Genomic DNA, 25,623 nt, shown 5'->3' on the forward strand with positions numbered 1-25,623 from the left:
CTGGAACCTTTAAGTACGGAAGACCGAATGAGAGCTAAACGCACTGGCCAAGGTCACGCAATTACTCATCCAGACATTAATGCGCCAGATTATGAAATCAAAGGACAAATTCTACACATGGTGACTAATCAATGCCAATTTAGTGGTGCGCCGAAGGAAGATCCAAATGAACATCTACGTACCTTTAATAGGATCTGCACACTATTTAAAATCCGAGAAGTGGAGGATGAACAGATATATCTCATGTTATTTCCCTGGACTTTAAAGGGAGAAGCCAAAGATTGGTTGGAATCGTTACCTGAAGGGGCGATTGATACATGAGATGTTTTAGTTGACAAATTTCTTAAACAATTCTTTCCTGCATCTAAAGCCGTAAGACTTCAAGCAGAAATTGTTACGTTCACACAGAAACCAAATGAAACTCTATATGAGGCGTGGACTAGATTTGGAAAGTTATTAAGAGGATGTCCGCAACATGGTTTAGATACCTGTCAAATAGTACAAATATTCTACCAAGGATGCGACATCACTACAAGGAAAGACATAGATATAGCAGCTGGTGGTTCTATTATGAAGAAAACCGAAACTGATGCTTACAAAATTATTGATAACACTGCTTCCCACTCACATGAGTGGCACCAAGAAAAAGATATCGTTAGATCATCTAAAGCAGCTAGAGCCGATTCTAGCCATGACTTAGATTCCATTTCTGCAAAGATAGATGTTGTCGAGAGACGAATGGAAAAGATGACTAAAGATATTCACTCAATACGAATTAGTTGTGAGCAGTGTGGAGGACCACATTTGACAAAAGATTGTCTCAGTATTGAATTAACAATGGAACAAAGAGAGAATATTTCATACATAAACAAAAGGCCTGGAAATAATTATCAGAATAATTATCAACCGCCAAGACCGATTTACAATCAAAACCAGAATTATAACCGAAATATTCCATACAACAACCAACAAGGTCCTAGCAATCAACAAGTATCAATTATCAGAATAATTATCAACCGCCAAGACCGATTTACAATCAAAACCAGAATTATAACCGAAATATTCCATACAACAACCAACAAGGTCCTAGCAATCAACAAGTATCCAATAATACTTACAATCAGCAAAGACCTAATTTTCAAAACAAACCACCACAACAAACCGATGATAAAAAGCCGAATTTAGAAGATATGATGACGAAGCTAGTTGAAACTCAAACGCAGTTTTTCACATCTCAGAAACAAATTAATGAACAAAATGCTCAAGCATTTAGAAATCAACAAGCTTCTATTCAAAATCTGGAACAAGAAGTAAGTAACCTAGCAAGGTTAATAGGTGAAAGAAAACCGGGAAGTATACCTAGTGATACAAACGCTAACCCCCGGAATGAAACAGCTAAAGCCATTACCACAAGAAGTGGTACAACACTTAAACCACCTGAAATACCTGTAACTTCTGATGAAGCTATTCCTACTCCACAAGAACCACAACCTGATCAAGATAAGGAAAAAGAACCGGTAGTTGAAAAGGTTAATGAAGATAACACAGTTAATGCTAAACCTTATGTTAAACCATACCAACCACCACTTCCTTACCCGAGTAAAATGAAGAAAGAGAAACTTGAAGCCGAGCAATCCAAATTCTTGGATATGTTTAAACAGATAAATGTAAATCTTCCTTTCATTGATGTGATTTCAGGAATGCCTAGATATGCTAAATTCTTGAAAGATCTAATCTCAAATAGAAAGAAAATGGAAGAACTCTCGGCTGTTACCATGAATTCTAATTGTTCAGCAGTGCTGTTGAATAAGATACCAGAAAAATTATCTGACCCAGGAAGTTTCACAATTCCATGTTTTCTGGGTAGTCTTAGTTCAATAGAAGCATTGGCAGACTTAGGTGCTAGTATAAATCTAATGCCGTATTCACTATACGCTAAACTAGACCTTGGAGAATTGAAACCAACCAGAATAAGCATACAACTAGCCGATAGATCAATAAAATATCCTAGAGGGATAATGGAGAACATGCTAGTTAAAGTTGGTACTTTAGTATTTCCAGTAGATTTTGTTGTTCTGGACATGGAAGAAGATTCTCAAGTTCCTCTCATATTAGGAAGACCATTCTTAAATACGGCTAAAGCAATGATAGACGTGTTTGGTAAGAAACTGACCCTAAGTATAGAGGATGAGAGTGTTACCTTTTCAATTGATAGAGCAATGCAACAACCGCAATCTGCAGATGATACATGTTATTATATTCAAACTATAGATGCACATGCAGAATTATTAGAAGAATTTCCAGAATTACAAGGAACAGGAGAATGTTCTTTAGGAGAAGGTAATGAACCAATTGATGAAGCTGAAATGTTAGCTACACTTATAGCTAATGGATATGAACCAACAACAGAAGAAATTCAAATGCTAAAAGAAGAAGACAGATATCGATACAAATCATCGATAGAAGAACCTCCGAAATTAGAGTTAAAGCCACTTCCAAACCATTTGGAATACGCTTATTTACATGGTGAATCTGAATTACCTGTAATAATATCGTCTTCTCTTACTGAAAATGAGAAATCACAACTCATTTCTGTGTTGAAAGCTCATAAACCAGCCATTGCATGGAAGATTCATGATATTAAAGGAATAAGTCCTTCGTATTGCACACATAAAATCCTTATGGAAGAAGGTCATAAAACGTATGTGCAACGCCAACGAAGACTAAATCCTAATATGCAAGATGTAGTTAAGAAAGAGATTATTAAACTGCTAGATGCAGGTCTAATTTATCCAATCTCTGATAGTCCATGGGTAAGCCCAGTTCAATGCGTGCCTAAGAAGGGTGGCATGACTGTCATTACAAATGAGAAAAATGAGCTTATTCCTACTAGGACTGTAACAGGATGGCGTGTATGTATTGATTATAGAAAATTAAATGACGCCACCAGAAAAGATCACTTTCCCTTACCTTTCATAGATCAAATGTTGGAAAGATTAGCCGGAAATAGTTACTATTGTTTTCTAGATGGATTTTCCGGATATTTTCAAATTCCAATAGCACCCGAAGATCAAGAGAAAACTACATTCACGTGCCCTTATGGTACTTTTGCTTACAAACGCATGCCATTTGGACTTTGCAACGCCCCTGCAACCTTTCAAAGGTGTATGATGGCGATTTTTCACGATATGATAGAAAAATGCATGGAAGTATTCATGGATGACTTTTCAGTCTTCGGTGATACATTTGAATCATGTCTAGTTAATCTAGAACGAATGCTTATTAGATGCGAACAATCAAATCTAGTACTTAATTGGGAGAAATGTCATTTCATGGTTAAAGAAGGCATCGTTCTTGGACATAAAATTTCAAAAGAAGGAATTGAAGTGGATAGAGCTAAAGTAGATGTAATTGCTAAACTTCCACATCCCACCAATGTTAGAGGAGTTAGGAGTTTTCTAGGGCATGCCGGTTTTTACCGACGTTTCATAAAAGATTTTTCTAAAATTGCCACTCCTATGAATAAACTCCTAGAAAAGGATGCTCCATTCATCTTTTCAGATGAGTGTATCAAATCTTTTAAAATTCTTAAAGAGAAACTCACTAATGCGCCGATCATGATAACACCAAATTGGAATCTACCATTTGAACTAATGTGCGATGCAAGTAATTTTTCAATGGGAGCCGTTTTAGGACAAAGGATTGAAAAACGATTTCAACCTATATATTATGCTAGTAAGACGTTACAAGGAGCACAAACGAACTATACAACTACTGAAAAAGAACTCCTTGCTATTATCTTTGCTTTTGACAAATTTCGATCATATCTCGTTCTAGCAAAAACGGTGGTCTATACCGACCATTCTGCTCTTAGATACCTATTTTCAAAACAAGATGCTAAACCAAGATTAATCCGTTGGATCTTACTCTTACAAGAGTTTGATATTGAAATCCGAGATAAAAGAGGAACAGAAAATCTCGCCGCTGATCATCTTTCTCGTCTTGAAAATCCCGAATTAGAAGTTCTAAATGAATCGGCCATACAAGACAACTTTTCTGATGAATATCTATTGAAGATAGATTATAAAGAAATCCCATGGTTTGCAGACTATGCAAACTACTTAGTTTGTGGATTCCTTGAAAAAGGATTATCGTACCAAAAACGAAAGAAATTCTTCAGTGATATAAAACACTATTTTTGGGAAGATCCACATTTGTTTAAAAGTTGTCCTATGGAATAATACGCCGATGTGTATTTGGAGATGAAGCTAGTAAAATATTAAACCATTGTCACACAGGACCAACAGGAGGGCATTATGGGCCTCAACTAACAGCAAGAAAAGTTTATGATGCTGGATTCTATTGGCCTACAATTTACAAAGACGCACACCTTCTTTGCAAATCCTGTGATGCTTGTCAAAGGGCCGGAAAAATAAGTCAACGTGATGAAATGCCACAAAATGTCATACAAGTATGTGAAGTATTTGACATTTGGGGTATTGACTTTATGGGTCCATTTCCAAAATCTCATAATAATCTATATATACTCGTAGCCATTGATTATGTATCTAAATGGGCGGAAGCACAAGCTCTCCCAACTAACGATGCACGAGTTGTAGTCAACTTTTTAAAACGTCTTTTTGCAAGGTTTGGAACACCGAAAGCTTTAATAAGTGATCGGGGTACTCATTTCTGTAATAATCAACTTGAGAAAGTTCTTAAAAGATATGGAGTAACTCATAAAATCTCCACCGCATATCATCCACAAACAAGTGGACAAGTTGAAAATACCAACCGAGCTCTAAAACGTATTCTAGAGAAAACCGTAGGATCAAATCCGAAGGAATGGTCCATTAAATTGGAGGATGCACTCTGGGCTTTTAGAACAGCCTACAAAACTCCAATTGGAACCACACCTTTTAGACTTGTTTATGGAAAAGCATGTCATCTTCCAGTAGAAATTGAACACAAAGCATTTTGGGCTTTGAAGACATGTAATCTTGATATACATGAAGCTGGACATCTACGATTAAGTCAACTAAACGAATTAGAAGGATTAAGACATGAAGCATACAATAATTCGTTAATCTATAAAGAAAGAACGAAGAAATGGCATGATAAAAGAATCAGAAGTTCAAAAGAATTTAAGGAAGGAGACAGAGTTCTTCTTTTCAATTCACGATTCAAGCTATTTCCTGGAAAATTGAAATCAAGATGGTCTGGACCATTCATAGTTAAAAGAGTTTTTCCATACGGAACAGTAGAATTGATAAATTCAAATGGGATTGAATTTAAAGTTAATGGTCACAGAGTTAAACACTACATAGATAGTCCGATGGAAGTCGACAACGAAGTTAATCACAATTTCGACACCACAGCTAACTAAGTGTGGGGAGAATCAAGTCTTTAAAGGATAATATGTATTTCTGTTAGAGTTAGATTGTCTGTTTTCGTGTAGTTCTCGAAAATGGAACCCGAATGGTCTTTTCCTAGCAGACCTTAAAGAACTAGTCTTCTCCCCCCATTCTAAATTTTTATTTTTTTAGGTTTTTACAAAATGAAGACTGCCTGTGAACTAAACCATGGTCTAATGCTACACGCTTTGATCACTAAACGTAATAATGACATACTACCGAGTGAAATAGTATCAGTAATCAGAGAAAGAATGGACGGAGTTAGAAAAGAATCCAGATGCGAAGATAATAAGTTACAATTTGGTAAAGGAAAATCAAAATCCGCAGCGAAAAGAAGAGTACGACACCTAGAAAGATGTCACAAATGCGGAAAATGGTCACATGGAGGTAAATGTTCAAATAATCAAACCTATTCAAACACCGAATTTGTTACTTTATGCAGAGACGGACCGTTCATATGTTTAGAAGAAAAGACACTGAATGCTCGAGGTTACGCCTATGTAGCTATGGAAAACCAATTAAACCGACTATCTTATGAATGGGATAGATCATATAACTAAGAAATCTATTTCACAGGTATGTTTGTACAGTTTTTATTTTATTTTTATTTTTAACCTTTTGATAATAAACGCTAATTTGTTCGCTAAAAAGTATTAAATTGGTATTGAATAAAATTAGGTTTGGCGACCGAAATTATTGATATCATTCAAAAATTTATTACATCACTGCGAAATTTAACGTTTATTCTTAAGGTATAAATATCTTTAAACAATCAACCCAAAATATTTCAAAAATTCGTCATGAGTTAAATTAGGTCTTGGAACCGAAATTACTTTACCGAAAAGAGGGGCGCATATTTTTGATAATATTTGATTGATTAAAGTGGGATAAAAAGCCAAAAAGATTTTTAATTTTATTTTTACCATGTTTTTAAAATTAATATATAAATCTTAAATTAATATTGTAAACTTTGTAAAAACAATATATTTAAAATTTTAAATATTTGAAAAATTAATATAAGTTTGGTGTGAATTTATAATATGAATTTTTAAATTAAGTTTGGTGTGAATTTTTAATTTTTTAAAATATGAATTTTTAATTTTATGCATTTCAAATTTTAAGTTTGGTGTGAATTTTTAATATTAATTTTGAATTTTATATTTAAATTGTGTGAATTTAAAAACAAAAATTTACTTTATCTCATTAAGTTAAAAATATGATTTTTAAAATTCGTCGTAAGTTGAAGACTAGGTCTTTAAACCGAAATTGCTTTACCTAAGGGAGGGACGAGAACTTTTATTATCATTATTTTTAATCTTATTGAATTAAAGTATGCCAAAAACATTAAAAAACCCAAAAATCTTAGCTTTTAAAACAATCGCTACAAAAAGACAAATTTTAAAATGTTGTCGAGGGACGGACTAGGACATCGATCCGAAACGACCTCGTCCTAATTAACAAGGGAAACAAAATTTTAAATTAATTAATTAATTGTTTTAATTAGTATAAGATGTTAAAAAAAAAAAAAAAAAAAACCAAACTCCGCGACTCGCGGAGTTTGAAGGTATACACCTCGCACGACATCAAGCCTTAAACTTCAAATTTTGAGTAATCTAGGGTTTGTGTTCTTGAGCAAATTTGGGGCTTTTTGATATAAACAGGTTATGGCCGATTTTTGTCATGAATTGTTGCTAAATTAAGTAGTGTAACATGTTTAGGTAGTTAAATGATCCAAACTTTGAGCCTAAACATGATTTTGAGAATTAAAGTGGACTTTTTCAAGTCTAAAAATTCATGAACTTGATTTTTGAGAGATAATGCCATTTGAAACTTGTTTAATTGCTAGTAATGATTATTTTGACATGTTATTTGAGTTGAATGCTTATGAACTTGGCGAACATTTTCGTATATGCTTATTTGAAAAAGTGTAGATTTGATAAAAATATGAAAATGAGCTTAAGTTTGATATAAATTGATCATGTCATTGTAATTATTTTGATTGATGATTTTGCTGACACTAATGCATATTTGGATGCACAAAAATTGTGTTTGATGTGTTTTGCAGACTGAAAGGGGTGAATCTTCATCCCAAGCTCGCAATGCTCCTGCTGAGAATGCGGAACAACAGGAGGTGGATAACTACTACAAGCAAGATATACCTCATCCAGTCATGACATTTTCTGATATGCACTTGGAAGATTTGCATCCGAACCTGAGATTTGACAGACTTTGGATAGATTATCCAAAGTACCAAAGGGATTTGCATACTCTTCATTCTAAAGTTGTTGAGGTACCTAGGGTCATAGAATGGGGACCATTAGAAGCTGTAGAATTGGCCGGGCCAATTAGGGAATTACTTGTACAGAGGTATGGTAATTCTACTTTTAATGACTGGGTACGTTTATTCACCATGCGTAGACCTGTATATAAAGTATGGTGTGAAGAATTGTTGTGTAGTATAGAATTAAATGATCGGGTAGCTAGTTTAACCGATCGATCTTTTATTAGATTTTTGTTAGGAGGTTCGATGCGCCACATGTCTTTACTAGACATGGCTCAGGCTTTACGTATATATACGCCTGAGGAGTTAGCATCTGCCGATTGTAGAGGGTTGATACTAAATGGTAGAAAGATAGATGAAAATTTTGATACACACGGTGTATGGAGTCAAATGACAAGCCATCACCGATTCAAAGGGGGAAATTACTCTTATTTGGATATAGATAGAGCTGAATTAAGAGTGATTCATAGGTTTTTAGCTAATTCGATTACACAAAGAGGTAAGAACAAGGAAAAGGTAAATGAACAGGATTTGTTTTACCATATGTGTATTCGAGACCCACAAAGCGCTGTAAGTATACCTTATTGTGTGGGTTATTATTTATCAGCTATGGTTAGGGGGATGAGACCGCATAGCATAATAGGAGGTGGTATTTTTATTACTTTGATTGCTGAATATCTCGGTGTGGATATAAGTCGGGAGGGATTATTAGTCGAAGAACCAGAACCCCACGATACTATAGGTTTAAATGTATACCATGGTGCGAAAGTTTTGAAGAGGCGAAATAACGCCGCAGTACAATACCATGGTAGACATCCACAGGTTGAGAGAAACCAACAGCAAGGTAATGTAGGAGGGGGAAATGAAATGCAAGAAATGCAAAGGTTTATAGCTTCACAGGAGTACGAAAATGCTAGACAGAGAGCATTTGAAGATTGGCAAGTTCATCAAAACCAAATCATAGCTCATTGCCAACATATAGGTAGACACTATATTCCTACACCAAAACCCATATTCCCTCCCTGGTCTATAGAGATGCAACCACCGTATCCTACGTATAATCCTGCCGAAGCATTCTATAGCACCTATGGTTATGCTTGGAACCCCTATTGGTACCAGTATCATCCCTAGTCTACTTAGTTTTATTTATTTTGTAATTTGTAATGTTGATATGTTTAATACTTATGTTAATATTGTAATAGTTTTTATAATTTTCTAACTTTTATTCTTAGATTTTAATAATTTTGAATGTGGGGTAATATACCAAACTTCAAAAATATGTATATATGTTTGCAGTTTATCTTATGTACACAACAGGGTAAAACAACACATTTTCAAAGACTGGCATTAAGTTCAGCAAAAGCAACTAATTTTGACGACAAGATGCAAAATAGATGTGAAATAACAACAAGACGGAATGAACAAATGGTGTGCACCATTTATCATTCAGCAAACAAACGCCAATATATTTGGAAACTTTGGTAAAATTTAACCATTTTCACACAAATCACCCTCAATAATTTAATTTGTTACTGATTTCTTGCAAATGAGGGCATTGCAAGATCTTAAGTGTGGGAAGGGGTTAAATTCTTTCGGATTTTTAAAATTTTTACTTTATACACTTGGTTACCATTAGAAATACTAGTAAAGCAGTAGTTGTATTAGAATCTAGTGCTCTCTGATAATAAAGAACAGCCCTAGTCTTATATACTGACTACCCAATTCTAGTAAAATTTTTAAAAAATTTTCAATTAAATGAACTCAAAATCATGTTTATACATATTTATGAACGATAAAACTAGGTTTTAACACCGAAATTATTATTACCTCGGAAAGGACATAAATTGAGAAACAAACCAAAATGTTAAAATTCATTTAAAATGGAATAGAGGACGATAAAAAGGAAAATAAAAGCCAAGTGTGTGAAAATTTACCAAGTTATCTTAAACATATGTCACATATATCTGTAACAAATAATTGAAAATACTTTTGCTTTGGACTAAACTAAACTGTTTTACCCGATGAAAGAAAAGAAAAGATGGATCTACACGATGAATCAATTCCATCATTAAAAGGAAGTAAAGTCTTCCGAAAAAGACACGCGCTTCTTGATTTAAGTCAGGAAGTTGTCGTCCAGACCAGCTGTAGGTTGACGAAAAATCCAGAAAAGTCATCACTAAAATCAGCAGTAAATCCACGGACCTCAGCATTAAACAGGGTCGCCAAGTGGTCAGATTTATCCTAACCATGAGAAGGATTTATCTCGTACAATGGGGGGCACCATGCAAATTAGCTGGATAAGACTAATGAATCAGAACCCCAGAAAGGATAATCTCCTTAAAGATTAAAAATCAGCTTTTAAGACTGATATTACTCAATCTTAGAGATTGACCTTAAAGATTGAGAATTACAAACTCATGGAATTCAATGATATCTAAACTCGAGCTTGAACGAGAAAATATTATGATCAAAATTACAAACCGATTTGTTTTCTGAAAACCCTATTTTCAATGCGTTCATTACCATTGAACGTAAAATCCTAGGAATTCACCGGGAATTCATTAGGTCACCTGAACTAAATCGGGTGTCAACCGTAAGAACGGTGGTTGCATAGTGGTCAAAGACAGGACCTTGTGCCAGACCGAAAAATTATAAGGGTGAGCTTTACTATTGCTCCTACCAAGGATAGTAATTGCGTCCGACACGTTATAGACCATAATTAAAAGCATGTCAGGGGACATTGCCTTAACAGTTGCTTGTTCAACGCTTTCCTTTACAACCGGACGGTAGTTTACCGAAAGGTAATATACGGGACAAGTAAACTGGACGTGTTGCTTTTCAAATACAAGGTTAGCAAGTGGGTGACACAAAACCGCAAGTTTTGAGCTAAAATTTTCAAATCTGAAACCCACCAAACCCACAAAAATATTTTGCAAACACCGGTGAAGGGTTATTCCGAAAAACTTATCTAGGGTAAAAACTAGATTTAATTTTCAAAAGATCAAATGTTTTCATAAAGATCCAATTTCCTTAATGGATCAAAATTTTTATAGTCATGTGGGACTGTAAACCATATCGTTACTACCATTGTTTATACCGCCGTAAAGAAATCACTGATGTACAAAGTGTGAAGAATAAAGAAGTGATTCTGGTATTTCAAGACGATATTGCTTGAGGACAAGCAACGCTCAAGTGTGGGAATATTTGATAATGCTAAAAACGAACATATATTTCATAGCATTATTCCTCAAGAAAAACAAGCTTTTAGTTGCAATTGTTCTATTTACAAGTGATATTCGTTTAAATAATAAAAGGTGAAGACAAAAGACAGATTCGACGAATTGAAGACGCAAACGACCAAAAAGCTCAAAAGTACAAAAGACAATCAAAGAGGTTCCAATTATTGATAAGAAACGTCTCGAAATTACAAGAGTACAAGATTCAAAACGCAAAGTACAAGATATTAAATTGTACGCAAGGACGTTCGAAAATCCGGAACCGGGACCAGAGTCAACTCTCAACGCTCGACGCAACGGACTAAAAATTACAAGTTAATTATATATATAAATATAATATAATATATAATTAATTATATTAATTATATATATATTATATATATAAAATAAATCGTCGACAAACAAAGAGCCAAAAGCTGGTGAGCTGTATTTACAAACTCCGCGACTCGCGGAGTTTGAAGGCAAAATGGGCCGCGAGTCGCGGAGCCCCAAAGTTTGAAACTCCCTATAAAAGCAACCGAATTCTGAGCATTTTTCATCATCAATATATCCATCTCTCTATCTATATCGTATATATTTATATTTATATTTTAATTTTAATTTTAATTTTAATTTTAATTCTAATAATAAGGGTATGTTAGCGAATGTTGTAAGGGTGTAAGTCGAAATTCTTTCCGTGTAACGCTACGCTATTTTTAAACATTGTAAGTTATGTTCAACCTTTTTAATTTAATGTCTCGTAGCTAAGTTATTATTATGCTTATTTAAACGAAGTAATCATGATGTTGGACTAATTACTAAAATTGGGTAATTGGGCTTTGTACCATAATTGGGATTTGGATAAAAGAACGACACTTGTGGAAATTAGACTATGGGCTATTAATGGGCTTTATATTTGTTTAACTAAATGATAGTTTGTTAATGTTAATATAAAGATTTACAATTGGGCATCCCTATAAATTACCATATACAATTGGGCGGGGTATTTATATGTACGAATAATCGTTCATTTAACCGGACACGGGAATGGATTAATAGTCACTAGAATAATTAAAACAGGGGTGAAATTATGTACAAGGACACTTGGTATAATTGATAACAAAATATTAAAACCTTGGATTACACTCAGTCGACATCCTGGTGTAATTATTAAACAAAGTATTAAAATCTTGTTACAGTTTAAGTCCCCAATTAGTTGGAATATTTAATTTCGGGTATAAGGATAATTTGACGAGGATACTCGCACTTTATATTTATGACTGATGGACTGTTATGGACAAAAACCAGACGGACATATTAAATAATCCAGGACAAAGGACAATTAACCCATGGGCATAAAACTAAAATCAACACGTCAACCATCATGATTACGGAAGTTTAAATAAGCATAATTATTTTATTTCATATTTAATTTCCTTTATTTTATATTTAATTGCACTTCTAATTATCGCATTTTTATTGTTATTTTATTTAATTGCAATTTTAATTATCGTACTTTTTAATTATCGCAAGTTTATTTTATCGCACTTTTATTATTCGCAATTTCATTATCGTTATTTACTTTACGCTTTAATTTAAGTCTTGTATTTATTTTTAATATTTTACATTTGGTTTTAACTGCGACTAAAGTTTTAAAATCGACAAACCGGTCATTAAACGGTAAAAACCCTCCTTTATAATAATAATATTACTTATATATATATTTGTATTTTTATAAAAGTAAACTAATATAGCGTTAAGCTTTGTTTAAAAAGATTCCCTGTGGAACGAACCGGACTTACTAAAAACTACACTACTGTACGATTAGGTACACTGCCTATAAGTGTTGTAGTAAGGTTTAAGTATATCCATTCTCTAAATAAATAAATATCTTGTGTAAAATTGTATCGTATTTAATAGTATTTCCTGTAAAAATATAAGCTATTTTATATACTACTCTGCTAAGACATCAGCTTCGTTTACGTTAAGGTGAGTTATAGTCCCGTTTTTCATACTATTTAAAGTATTTTTGGGATGATATTACATGCATTTTTGTTTTACGTTTAAATACAAGTTGAAATAAATTTAAATTATTCATTATGAGTTGAACGAAAATATTTTCTAGTCTGGTAACTGTAATCACGGGTTTCTAATGGTGAACGCGAATCCTATGGATAGATCTATCGGGCTTGACAGCCCCATTTCGAGCTAGTCGCGCTAGCAATTTATAATCGGAATGTATTAGTACTTCGTTTTTTTTTTTTTTTGAAGATACACCTGTTCAGTGTATATTATTGTTTGGTAAGGGTATGGAAATGGTTAAGTGGTTACCAGGTGACTCATGGATTATTGGAATAATAGTTTTGTGTTTTCTAACATTTGAAATCTTGTGGTCTAAAGTTTATTCGTTATTTTAAAACCTATAATTCACTCAACATTTTTGTTGACAGTTTACTCACATGTTTTCTCAAGTACTTGATTAATTGGCTTCCGCTGTGATAGAGGGTCTGCATGCATTTTGACAGATTTTTGTTAAACATTAAACTTGCATTCTATTTTGGTTTTGATACATTGTGGGTGGTTTTGGTTGACATGTTTTGGGTCAACATTGTTTACTTATATATGTTGGGTTTTTCTAAACTACATATTTTGGTAGATTTCCTTTATAGGAAAACATTTTTGAATAAAGAATGCAATGTTGTTTATTAAATTTATATAGAGTTTCGATCAAGTTGTGAGACCAAGTGACGGAGCCGTTAAGGGTACTTGACGGGCCATCACATTATGCCGTTGTACAACTTTAAGTTGTGTTTTAGGATGAGTAGATAATCAAAATAGTTATGATGAAATTAACCAAATATATATGATAGTATATACGGTGCAAAAGGATAGTTTTATTATCAGAGTGTTTATACATCAAGTTTGACTTTTTAGAGTCATACTAAGAATGGTGTTCATTGGGTCACTAGGCTAAGTGATATGAGTGTGACAAGAAGATTGAAACAAATGGTCATTATTATAATGAGTTCAAGATTATTTTACATAATAATAACGATCAACATATTGAGGAATATGAATAATCTCATATCATGGAAATGCAGGGCTCGGAGTTAAGTTAGTGAGTCATTTTTTTTATCAATGAAAGCTTATCTAAAACAATTTTGTGCATGGATGTGAGCTATAATCAACCACAAATGAGGTGTATATATAGAGAGAGATTGAGGAGAATACACATGGGTATATGATTTCTATGACAGAAGTGAAGATCATGCGGATTGTGGAAGGTGGATTGTCAACAGCAAGCTTTGAGCATTCTAAAATTGAGTTTTAGAAATGTGATAAATCATAGAATTGATGTTAATGGTAGTAATTGTTGGATATATATACCTTCTGTTATAAGATAGTCATTAGTATTAATATTTATGGTTTAGTATTTGAGATGTGCACTAATTTCATCCTCTTTAATTATATATATGATATTTAATACTAATATTTTATGTTGCTTTGCTAAAAATTTACCGATTACGGAAAATTTTATTATAAAATCTCGCGAATTCACGGGTATTAAACTAGTTTGTATTATACGTGGCAAATAATTTCATAACAACGCATCAAATATGTTTCAACATACACAAACATCAAATAAACTTTGAATAAACCAGCCAAAAATTGATTCCTATATTCAATATAATATAATTTATAATTATAATAAATACAATCACGTAATCCACACGGAGTATAAATTAAGTTTTTTTTCGTTTTTGTTTTGCATCAAATGCGTTACCAAAGCCAAACTAAATAAACAAATAAACTTAAACTTTATATCTTATAATAATAATAATATCTATAGTTTCTATTAAAATCCTAAAATAATGATGTCATTATTAGGCCAATTACTATGTTAAGAAAAAATCGAAAATAAAAAGAAAAAAAATCTAAGCTTGGTGGATGATGTTATTAATTTAAATAATTTTGAATTAAAATTAAATCTTATTAATTAATTATTATTATTAAATCTTATTAATTAATTATTAGTATTAAATTTTATTAATAATTATTTTAATCATTAAAATTAAATAATTTTAAATTATTTTAAATAATTATTTTGAATTGAGTACGAGAAGGTATAAAAGTTAGGCAGAAAGAAACAAATTCTAAATTTATATTTTAATTTACATTTTTAAAATAAAATTACAATCAATATTATTTCTTATTTCTTATAATTGGATGTGGATTATTTAATATCATTTTAGGTGTTTGATGAAATGTTCAGCTGACGAGTTTCTTAATCGGACTCTGTAGTTTCACGGGTCATTAAACTAAACAACTTTAGCATTTACGTTCACTTAATACCTAAACATATCATTAAACTGTTTCGTTTGAACAAACCCGTGGTTCCACGGGTCATTCCACTAGTAATATAATATTATGCCTAAGAATAAATTGTTGTACGAGTAGCAATTAAACGCGAAGGTCCATAGATTTGTACACCATACATGTATTTTAAAAGGTTGAGTTCGGAATTATTAGAAAGCTCAAGGGTCTATTCTGTACAATTTGTCATTTATGTTTCCCTAGTAAAACCCGAGTAGATTGTGATGATGCCGCGTAAATTGAGAGGCTGAAATTAGGACCGCTAGATTGAATTCTTATGGGAATTAAAGAGGATGGTTCTGCCCATTTCTCCACCGGCAGTCGATTCTCGTGAGACGTCACCGTCCTATGATCCTGTGGTCCTCATAAAACACTCCATGTATTCATGCCCAATAACTTATGTTTTATTCTAATTTAAATTAAAATATGATTTATTTAACGATAGCTCTAAAAAATTATACTTAAAATATTAAATGAAGCTTAAGATGGTTAATAGAGGTGGTTATTCCGTACCCTAAATATAAAGTTCATGTTCGATCGCTTACTACTAATCAACATGTCTTAATCCACAAGAATATAAATTAAGGTTTTCTTACACGTGTATCATTATCACTCACTGATGATACGCCCTAAATCCGTATCAAATATTCTCTACTTTTTCATAACGATTATCTACTTTTTACAAGAAATTCGGGATCGGCAAGGGTTGCAGATGGAAATGGTATTGATGTCGGAGGAGCATCCGGGTAAGAAAGAGATGATATGCATAATGTTGGTTTATTTTGGCTAGTAGAAGATATGTTTATCCCACATTGGTGGGAGGAAGATGTGAGGGGTGAGTGAGTTGGTTATATAAGAGGGGCTAAGTCTTCATTCCAAATCGCACCAATCAATACGCTTTAAGTATTTGATTATTTCTTTCTTTCTTACCCTTGTTTGAAAGTTGTATTAGTTAAATATTTTGGAGAGTGTAGTTGGCTTAAGAGAGTCGTCTATATCATTGTAACAATTTGTGATATAGTGTATTTCTCTCTTTGGGGGCCGGTGATTTTTCTCCTGTTTTGGAGTTTCCACGTTAAATTTTGTGTTATGTATTGTTCTTATTTCTTTACTATTATTGTTGAGTTGGGTGGTGGGAATTAGTGAGACCGTAATTTCCCAACAACTGGTATCAGAGCATCAGGTTTGACGAGGGTCTCGGTTATAGGAGTCGGAGTATGCTCTGTGGTTGCCACGGGAGTGGATCGTCCACATCAGAAACGAGTTCTATCGATCGTATAGGGTATCTGGTTAGACAACATTTTTTCTGATTCGTAGTAATAGTTGGATTTGTTAGTGGCGAGTTGTGGATTTCCGATTTAAAGGGTCCTGGCTACCTGCTACATCTTTTGGCTATTCGAAACGTGAGCAAAATCAGAGAAAGTGTTATTTATAGGATACGGATACAATGTCGAAGATCAGTCCAATGAGGTTTGATGTAGAGAAATTTGATGGGAGGATCAATTTTGGCTTATGGCAGGTTCAAGTCAAGGATGTGTTGATTCAGTCCGGTTTACACAAGGCTTTGAAGGGTAAACCCACCCTTGTTCCTGGCAGTGATTCTAGCAGTAAGTTTGATGAAGAAGAATGGGATGATATGGATTTGAGGGCAGCAAGTGCGATTCGTTTGTGTCTTGCAAAGAACATGCTTGCAAATGTGCACGGGTTATCAACGGCAAAGGAGCTTTGGGTTAAACTAGAGCAGTTGTACCAGGGCAAGGGCATCTCAAATCGGTTGTGTCTTAAAGAACAATTTCATACTCTGCGTATGGATGGGGGTTCAAAGATTTCAGATCATCTAAGTATTCTTAACGGTATTGTTTCGGAACTGGAGGCTATTGGAGTTAAAACGGATGATGAAGATAAAGCTTTGAGGTTGATATTATCTTTATCATCGTCCTATGAGCACATGAAACCTATTCTAATGTACGGGAAAGAAACGTTGAAGTTTGAAGATGTTACTAGCAAGCTCCTATCCGAGGAGAAAAGATTGGAAGGTAACGGAGTCTCGTCATCAGAAGCTACGGTACTGTTGTGTTCGGATAGGCAGAAGAGAAACTCTAGAAAGAATCTGACATGCTGGAAGTGCGGGAAGACTGGACATGTAAGGGTTAATTGTCCCGGTGGAGCTAATCCGACAAATGGCTCCAAAGACGCTAACATTGTCTCTGTTGTTACGGAGAGTGACGAATTCCTCTGAAGTCACGTCATCCTCATGGTGTGTCCGCGCCACCGTGGAAAGGGATGTTCGTTAGCGGTTCCACAATTACACATGGGCATTGGTTTGGCGTTGATGCAGGCTGTGTGGTGGAAACTGATGTTGTAGCTGATGGGACTTTCGGGAAAGCCAAACAGGGAAGTTGCACCATAAAGTTTCAGCTGGTTGTTCAACAACATGTGCCGAGGTGAAATGCTTGGAATGTGATATTCTAAGTGCTATACTCTTAATGGTGGAGTATGATAATTCTTGTTAAGAGTTATGATTGTCTGTGATGACAATGATTGTCGGTTTAGACAATGTTCGATGAAGATGCAAGTTTTGTCTCTTGGGAGATAATGTCAACGGCATGAAGATGAGGATCTTGAAGTTGTCGTCGAGGAAGCGTCTACATCGGTTATCCTTGCAATGTGGAAGCATGGTTATCTTCTTCTATCCAAAAGTTGGAGATTTGTTGGTTTATTTTGGCTAGTAGAAGATATGTTTATCCCACATTGGTGGGAGGAAGATGTGAGGGGTGAGTGAGTTGGTTATATAAGAGGGGCTAAGTCTTCATTCCAAATCGCACCAATCAATACGTTTTAAGTATTTGATTATTTCTTTCTTTCTTACCCTTGTTTGAAAGTTGTATTAGTTAAATATTTTGGAGAGTGTAGTTGGCTTAAGAGAGTCGTCTATATCATTGTAACAATTTGTGATATAGTGTATTTCTCTCTTTGGGGGCCGGTGATTTTTCTCCTGTTTTGGAGTTTCCACGTTAAATTTTGTGTTGTGTATTGTTCTTATTTCTTTACTATTATTGTTGAGCTGGGTGGTGGGAATTAGTGAGACCGTAATTTCCCAACACATAAGAGTTAGTCGCACCGGGAGTAGTATACAGAAAGAAGATATTTCGGAGAGAAGATCAACGACATAGCTGGATAGAGGAGTCCGAATAGAGGCTTGCAGTGAAGAAACACTTAATAAACTATTTATGTTGCGTTTATGTGTAAGCCATGTAACTTGGTCAAATGTGCATGTTATTTGGTAGCATACACACCGCACACTAGCATCAAAATATTTATGCAGTGGCAAACATGAGGAGTGTTTGTACCACGTAAGCCCATTAAAATAAGAAATTTTGCTATGCTAATTTGCTACAACCAAGAAAGAAACATGTGACACGTCAACAATCTCTCTAACAAACTTTCCCGCCTATAAAAAGACTTCATGGATCATTCATTTCAGCAAAAACAAAAAAATACATAAAACGTACTCTATTAAAATCAAGTCTTAAGTGCAAGCTTATTCAATTCTGATTGAAATCCGATCATCTTCGTCGAATTTCATCGCTTAAGATATTAATTGTTCAATCTAATTGAGCAGATTAATTCGATCGATTGTTTTACACCCTCGTGAATCCAAATTTAAATCGGATTTGCACGTTTATCGGAGTTAAAACAATCGATCAATCTCATTTTTTCCAAAATTAAGCACCCAAATCAATTTAGTACTGTTTTTGGTTTGATCACTCACCTTAATAATAAAAGTGATTGCCTGTTGTTTTGTATCTTCGCTTACTACTAATTAACTTTACCCTAATTTTTCGCTTGATAAGGTTCATTCGTTTGTTCTGTTTTCATTGATTTTTAGCTTGATAATAAATTTTAGTGATGGTATTTGTTATAAAGTCGTGTTAGTATGAATATTTGATTTAGATTTAATAAGGTACTAGTTTATAATTCGCGACTTAGCGAGATTGTAGAATTAAAGTTTTGTTAAGCTTGTAAATAATGTAAAGAATTATATCAAACCTTACAATTAAACTATTGATACATTTACTAATGTCATGACAAATCCACTCTGAAATATGCATTAACGATAATTCGCGAACTTATGAAAGTAACGTTCATTTCACATGTAGTCTAAAAATGATTTGTAATTACATAGAAGTAAAGATTGATCATCATTATATAAATATCAATGAATATATACATTTATTTGTATAAAAAGTATTACAAAAATCTGAAAATGGCAGTCGTTATATTATTCCCGATATGGAAGACTTTATAGCACGAATCCAACCTACGACTTCCAACATATTCTTTAGACGATTCCATCCTTAAAGATAGAGAATTCATATCACCATTCAAAATTTCAAGAGCTACAAAATTTGATACATCCCTTAAAAATCACTTATACGGACTATACATACCTTGTCCTACTGTGACTTCAGCTGTTCTTTAATATGCCTTTACTCTTCATCACGTTGAGACCTCAATTCTCTTATCTCAACTTCATATTAATTTGATTGTGGAACTTGGTTTTCCCTATAAAATGTGAAGGTTTAATATTTAGTAGTTATGTACATGCAAACGTAATGAATAAGAACTCGAGTATGGATAAGTATGCACCTCGGGCTTAAACCACAGTAAAACCTAACTTGACATGTGTAGATTATATGTCCATCAACCACTCAAGTCGATCTGTCTAAATGGATATGATCTGCCTTGTAACCTCAAAATGTAATTTGCCCTGTAACAAGAATTTAGACAAACATGTCGAAAGTACCAACTTCTAAAACATGTAAAATCTTACATTGTTCTGTAAAATTACTTTGTTTCTAAATGATTAATTCCAAAAAATGAGCGCTATTGTTTGAAGGGTTGCATGGTTATGGGTTTGATCAGAGTTATCATCCATTTAATCATATCCTATTGGCTCATGGTTCAACATGGTCAATTTCAAATATATTATACGGCAACTCTTAATCAAACAAACTGAAAACGTACAAGTTATATCAATTGAAAGTATGATAAGCGAGTATGAAAACTATTCTTGTAGAAGAAATAAACATAATATGGTTAAGTTTTTTTTACTTTACAAAAATCACATAGATTAAGGCTACTAATTCAGCCATTAGCAAAATACAAAACAAATGACTCATGTCCATCCCGATTGTTTCCAACAATTATACATTTTCTCATGTTATATAACACAATATATATATATATATATATATATATATATATATATATATATATATATATAGGGTTAAAATTCAATTTTGAAACCTATTTTGAGATATAAGAAATGCATTTGAATGAATAATTATCAACAATTGAAGAAACGCAAGTTAATTATGGTGGAATATAATTTAAAATAATAAAACTACTTGTGCAGTAAATCAAACAATTTAAGTAACACAAAATATAATACAATGATTTAAAAAATCCGTAGTAGGTATGAAAAGAAAACTAATAGAAAAGCTTCAAAAACGGACATATTATGTTTATGGATGTGATTGCCAAGCATAGTTTATTGCTTCTAGTCTCTTGTGATACGCGTTAACTGACAAAAATAACTTTGCGAATTGTTCAGTTGTCAGCCTCTCTTGAAGCTTTTAAGGTATTTTTGAAGTATTTATACGCAACTGATTTGCCTGGAAAAATTTTAAAACTTAAATAAGTATTGAAAACTATAGTATTATGCATGTCTGGTTGATAACATCCAAGCAAACTGAACCAGTCCTGACAAATCAAACTTAGGAGAAATATGTGATGATATAGAACTTGTTTGCGATTTTTTTACAGTCAATGAGTTCGAGACTACCAACTTATAAGGATATACGTCTGGTTGCACCAGTCTTAGCTTCCGCATACCTCAATCTTACAGACCTGCATAATTAATGATCAAAAACAAGAAAGCATAAGCTCTTCCTTTTCTTCTGTATCTGAACATACAATTTGATTTAAGATCTTTAGTTTTGTTTGACTAAAATCTATTTCTGATTTACAAAGTGAAGGCTTGGTGATCAATATAATTTCCCTAAATTAAGAAGATAAATTACTTGAATCATATAAAACACAAACTTTAATAGTCTTTTCCTTTAAAAAAAATAAAATAAAGATCACAATTAAATATGACCAAGTTCATATTTGAATCTATCTAAAATTCAAAACACACTAAGCGTCACAAAGAAAAATTGAAAAAGAACCCTTAAAAACCCTGTTCCGAGAATTAGTCAAAGATAAAATCTCATAAAATCTTGTTCATATCAGTAAGAATAACCTCAAAGTTAAAGATCATATAAACAAAAATCTATATAAAAACAAGTATAAAAACCAAAATAATTAAGATAACTTACTGCCACTTTGGTCCATGAAAATGTTGTTATATAATTCATGCATCCCATCGTTATTCAGCCAGTTCTTTGTAATCACCCATTGTCCTAACCAATTCACCTTCCAGATACGATCCTGTAGTTAAGTGTAAGACCTTCATGCCTTTTCCATATATAAATACGCGCAGTCGATACGCTCATGTCATGTGTCTAAACCTGTATAACAACATACTATGCTGAATTATTACAGTTATAAAAGAACTGGGTGAAAATATATTTTAGAAGTTCGATTTGACCATACAAAATGAAATCGGGATGTATTTTAGAAGTTCAGTTTGTCACGTACTTATGTTAATAGCCATAGTGTAGTTAACAGCTTACAGTTCTTAAGAGGTTCAAAATGGGTTCCTGGTAGAGTATGGATGAGGATGTATTTATGCAGCATAGTGTAGTTGATTTTTAAGTATTTTACAAACTTAGTAGTGTAGTTGAAATGTTGATAGCCATAGTGTAGTTAATGGCCTATCGTACTTACATGTATTTATGCAGCATAGCGTAGTCAAAATGTTGATAGCCATAGTGTAGTTAATGGCCTACAGTTCTTAAGAGGGTAAAAAGTGTTTATGTTATGCATACAACTTAGTAAATCACATGATTCAATAACCCCAAGGGCGTAGTTTAGTAGCTGAGACTTGAGAATCTCTAGTGGAGACCCAGGTTCAACCCTCATAGACCACAATTATATGGATTTGGGTTTAAAAATTCACATGATTCGAAGTTCTGAATTATTTGAATTACAATTCGATATCATCTTAGAAGCATCAATTGTGATCATAAGTCTAAAAATTAGATAAAAGAATAGTCGTTGGTCAATCTGACACGACCAACCTGGTAGTCTGATACGTTCAACAATAGCCCATTTTGAGTTGTTACCCCACCCGCCCATATAGTCCTCTCCTTTTATGCAAATTTCTTAAATGATGGTCTAACTTGAACTTAAGAGAACCAACCAACTAAAAATGCAAGGATAAAGAACCAAAGTAGTTGGTTTGGTTGAAAACTATGTCTTTTCCGTGATCAAAACATAGACCTCATTTCAAAAGCATATGAAGATTAGCCTGGGAAAAAAAGATTCTTTTTAAAAAATTAAGCTTTGTAGATGAAGATTACAAAATAAAAAAAAAAATAACAATTAAAGTGTACAAACCTATGAAATTGGTATTCAGAAGAAGATGAGTTGCGTCTAAAAGCGAAATAAACCATCTCCAATAATATTACCATCTCCAATAATATTCTTTTTGCCTTGTTTCCTTTTACGTTTGGTTCTTTATCCCTGCATTCACATCAATATCTAAAAACAAATTTTGAAAAACCAAAAAATAGATTCACTTTTATCAGGGGATTTGCAAACAACGCAAAACAGTTTGCTTGAGTTTAATCCAACCACCCAGTAATGTTCGTCTTTCTTCTCTAATTTACTAACATTGCATTTAATAACATGAATAACCATATTTAATAGCTTTTATTTTACAAAAAAGAAACAATTTTTTATTTGATGCAAGCATGTTTACCTAAAGCGTGGGACCCAGCTACCACCAAACTAATTATTGAATACACGAAGAACACCCTTCCCATAGAAAATTGTAAAAAAATCAAGTTTCATTTAATTATACTTCACATTCACATTATTTATATCTTAACAGCAAAAAGTTATGAACTTGATTTGAGTTATACCATGGAATCATATGAACTTAGTTGACCTTCTTCACTAAAACCGAACCGTGTTAAACACGAATCAGGTGTCAACGGCAACCCACCTCTAATGGGTTGGGTGTGATTAGCAATATTATACACTTTAAACTGTTGGTTCAAAGGAAGAGTAGGGGATGAATGTGTAACAATCGCAAGTTCATCCCAAAATCCCGTTACAGTCACTACAGGTCCATCAATAGATATAACATACCTCTGCACACAAAAAAACAATAAACAAACATTTGATTATATATAAAACAGACAGTACCTGCAAACCGCCTTCTGTGAAAATACGTTAAAAACTTTTACTTGTAACCGCAGCAACCCAAGTATTACCAAGTGCTACAGCTTTTACATCTTCTTCTTCAAATCGCATAGTCACTAAAATGAATAGATGATGTCACATAAGTAAAAAAACTAAACTTTTTATGCATCACAGTTAATGTGTTTAATAATACTTAAAATGAACAAACCTTGCTATTATTTGCCCAGCTTTCAAACGGGATGTACATAAGTGTGCTCGTATTTTTCTCACCTTTAGAGGAATTTGCAAAGACACTTCATTTTTCATTCAATGAAGCCATTGTGTAATTAGGCAACCTCTTTTCAAAAGCACTGGAATCAGTCATCCTAATTGGTACACTCCTTGACTTTTTCTTTAACACAGAATCAATCTTTGTACTTTTCATAAACATCAAGATTCAAATTAGAGTTGGAATGTTACAACAGTGAAATTTCTCTCTCCATTTACACAGCTCCACCGTCTTCCTATTATTTTCCGGTAACCAATCCCTATTATTTCTTCTTCTCCGTTCTTCAATTAATTCGTTAATTCACACAAGCGTGAGTGCTATACATACATATATACATATAATTTTAGATCTACAGGCGTGATTTCTTTTTTTAGATCTACAGGTATTATTGAATTATTATATTGAAAGTAGCTCCTCTCTCCTTTCCTCCGGCCACCGGCATCTAGCCGGTGGTCTTGATTAACCCCTGTCTCGCCGATTTTATGTTTTCTTCTGTCTTGATCCGGCAAACGGCGTGATGGGTGGCAAGAACAAGAAGAAAATTCCGGCGACGACGCCGGGTAGGGTTTTGCGCAATCGGAAAATTAGGGAAGCTCTTGATGAGCTTTCGAAGGAAAGGGATCCAAAGGTAGGTGAATCTAAGGAGGGAGAGGGTTCAGACTCCTGGTCACAGGAGGATACCATTGAAACACAGGAGGTCGATTCTGTTCATGAGGGCAAGGACACTAATGATCGTATGCAAGATAAGGAGGACCATAATAGTGTCCATGCTGCAACCGAATCATCTGAAGGGGAGACGGAGCTTAAGGTTGATGATGAAGTAAAGGATGTCACTCCCGTACAGGAAGGGACAAAGAACCTGCATAAGGGTGATGTGCACGTAGATTGTGATGAGCGAGGGGTGCCAGCAGTTACTACAAATGTTCCTCCATCACATTTGGACATGGCTAATGGGAATGATGATACTAAGGTGGAGGAGCAAGGGGTACCATCTGTGACAACAAATGTTCCTTCATCATACTTAGACATGGCTTATGGAGAAGAGGCAAAACGAAAAGTAAATTTTCGTTACATAGAACCTGTAGTAAGTGATGGTGATGTCGATGTGATACTACCATTGTCTTCTGTCCAAGAGGCTGTTAAAAGGTATGAGAATACTCTATATGGTTACTTTTTGGGTAAACGAGTTGCTTTTCCTGTTGTCCAAAATTATGTGTTAAATGCTTGGAAGAAATTTGGAATCGAACGCATAATGATGAATTCTAAGGGATTCTATTTTTTCAAGTTTATGACAAAAAAAGGGATGATTGATGTGCTAGAAAGTGGTCCATGGACCATTAGAACTATTCCCATAATTCTTAACAAGTGGACTCCTGATGTCTCATTAACGAAAGAGGAATTGAATAAGGTCCCGATTTGGGTCAAGCTTTATGATGTGCCTTTAACAGGGTTCACAGAAGATGGATTGAGTAGGATTGCTTCAACGATAGGACGTCCTATGATGTTGGATAGTTACACGTGCACTATGTGTTCTGAGGCGTGGGGGCGTCCTAATTATGCTAGAGCTCTTATTGAGGTGTCTGCAAATTCGGCTTTGAAAGAAAATATTAAGGTTGCTACACCTGATGAGAATGGTCTTGTGAAGACATGTGATATGGTCAAGGTGGAATATGAATGGAGGCCTCCACGTTGTGA

At 33.8% G+C, this 25,623-nt stretch overlaps 3 long non-coding RNA genes across 5 annotated transcripts; all 3 read right to left on the reverse strand.

The window, feature by feature from the left end:
- Positions 1 to 19,556: 19,556 nt before the first annotated feature.
- Positions 19,557 to 20,056, reverse strand: LOC139872100 (uncharacterized). The gene is made up of 3 exons (XR_011766869.1): positions 19,935 to 20,056; positions 19,736 to 19,850; positions 19,557 to 19,641 (listed from the first exon to the last, which is right to left on the reverse strand). It is a non-coding gene; the product is annotated as an uncharacterized lncRNA (long non-coding RNA).
- A 912-nt stretch (positions 20,057 to 20,968) lies between these two features.
- LOC139872428 (uncharacterized) lies at positions 20,969 to 22,919 on the reverse strand. 2 transcript variants are annotated; one of them, XR_011767047.1, is made up of 4 exons: positions 22,851 to 22,919; positions 22,654 to 22,761; positions 21,668 to 21,859; positions 20,969 to 21,197 (listed from the first exon to the last, which is right to left on the reverse strand). It is a non-coding gene; the product is annotated as an uncharacterized lncRNA (long non-coding RNA). The 2 variants fall into 2 exon arrangements; XR_011767048.1 differs by lacking the exon at positions 22,654 to 22,761.
- Positions 22,920 to 23,996, reverse strand: LOC139872429 (uncharacterized). 2 transcript variants are annotated; one of them, XR_011767049.1, is made up of 4 exons: positions 23,869 to 23,996; positions 23,378 to 23,776; positions 23,215 to 23,270; positions 22,920 to 22,976 (listed from the first exon to the last, which is right to left on the reverse strand). It is a non-coding gene; the product is annotated as an uncharacterized lncRNA (long non-coding RNA). The 2 variants fall into 2 exon arrangements; XR_011767050.1 differs by having other exon boundaries at positions 22,920 to 22,994.
- Between the last annotated feature and the right edge of the window lie 1,627 nt (positions 23,997 to 25,623).

This window comes from Rutidosis leptorrhynchoides, chromosome 10, assembly GCF_046630445.1.
Source record: "Rutidosis leptorrhynchoides isolate AG116_Rl617_1_P2 chromosome 10, CSIRO_AGI_Rlap_v1, whole genome shotgun sequence".
Taxonomy (NCBI): domain Eukaryota; kingdom Viridiplantae; phylum Streptophyta; class Magnoliopsida; order Asterales; family Asteraceae; genus Rutidosis; species Rutidosis leptorrhynchoides.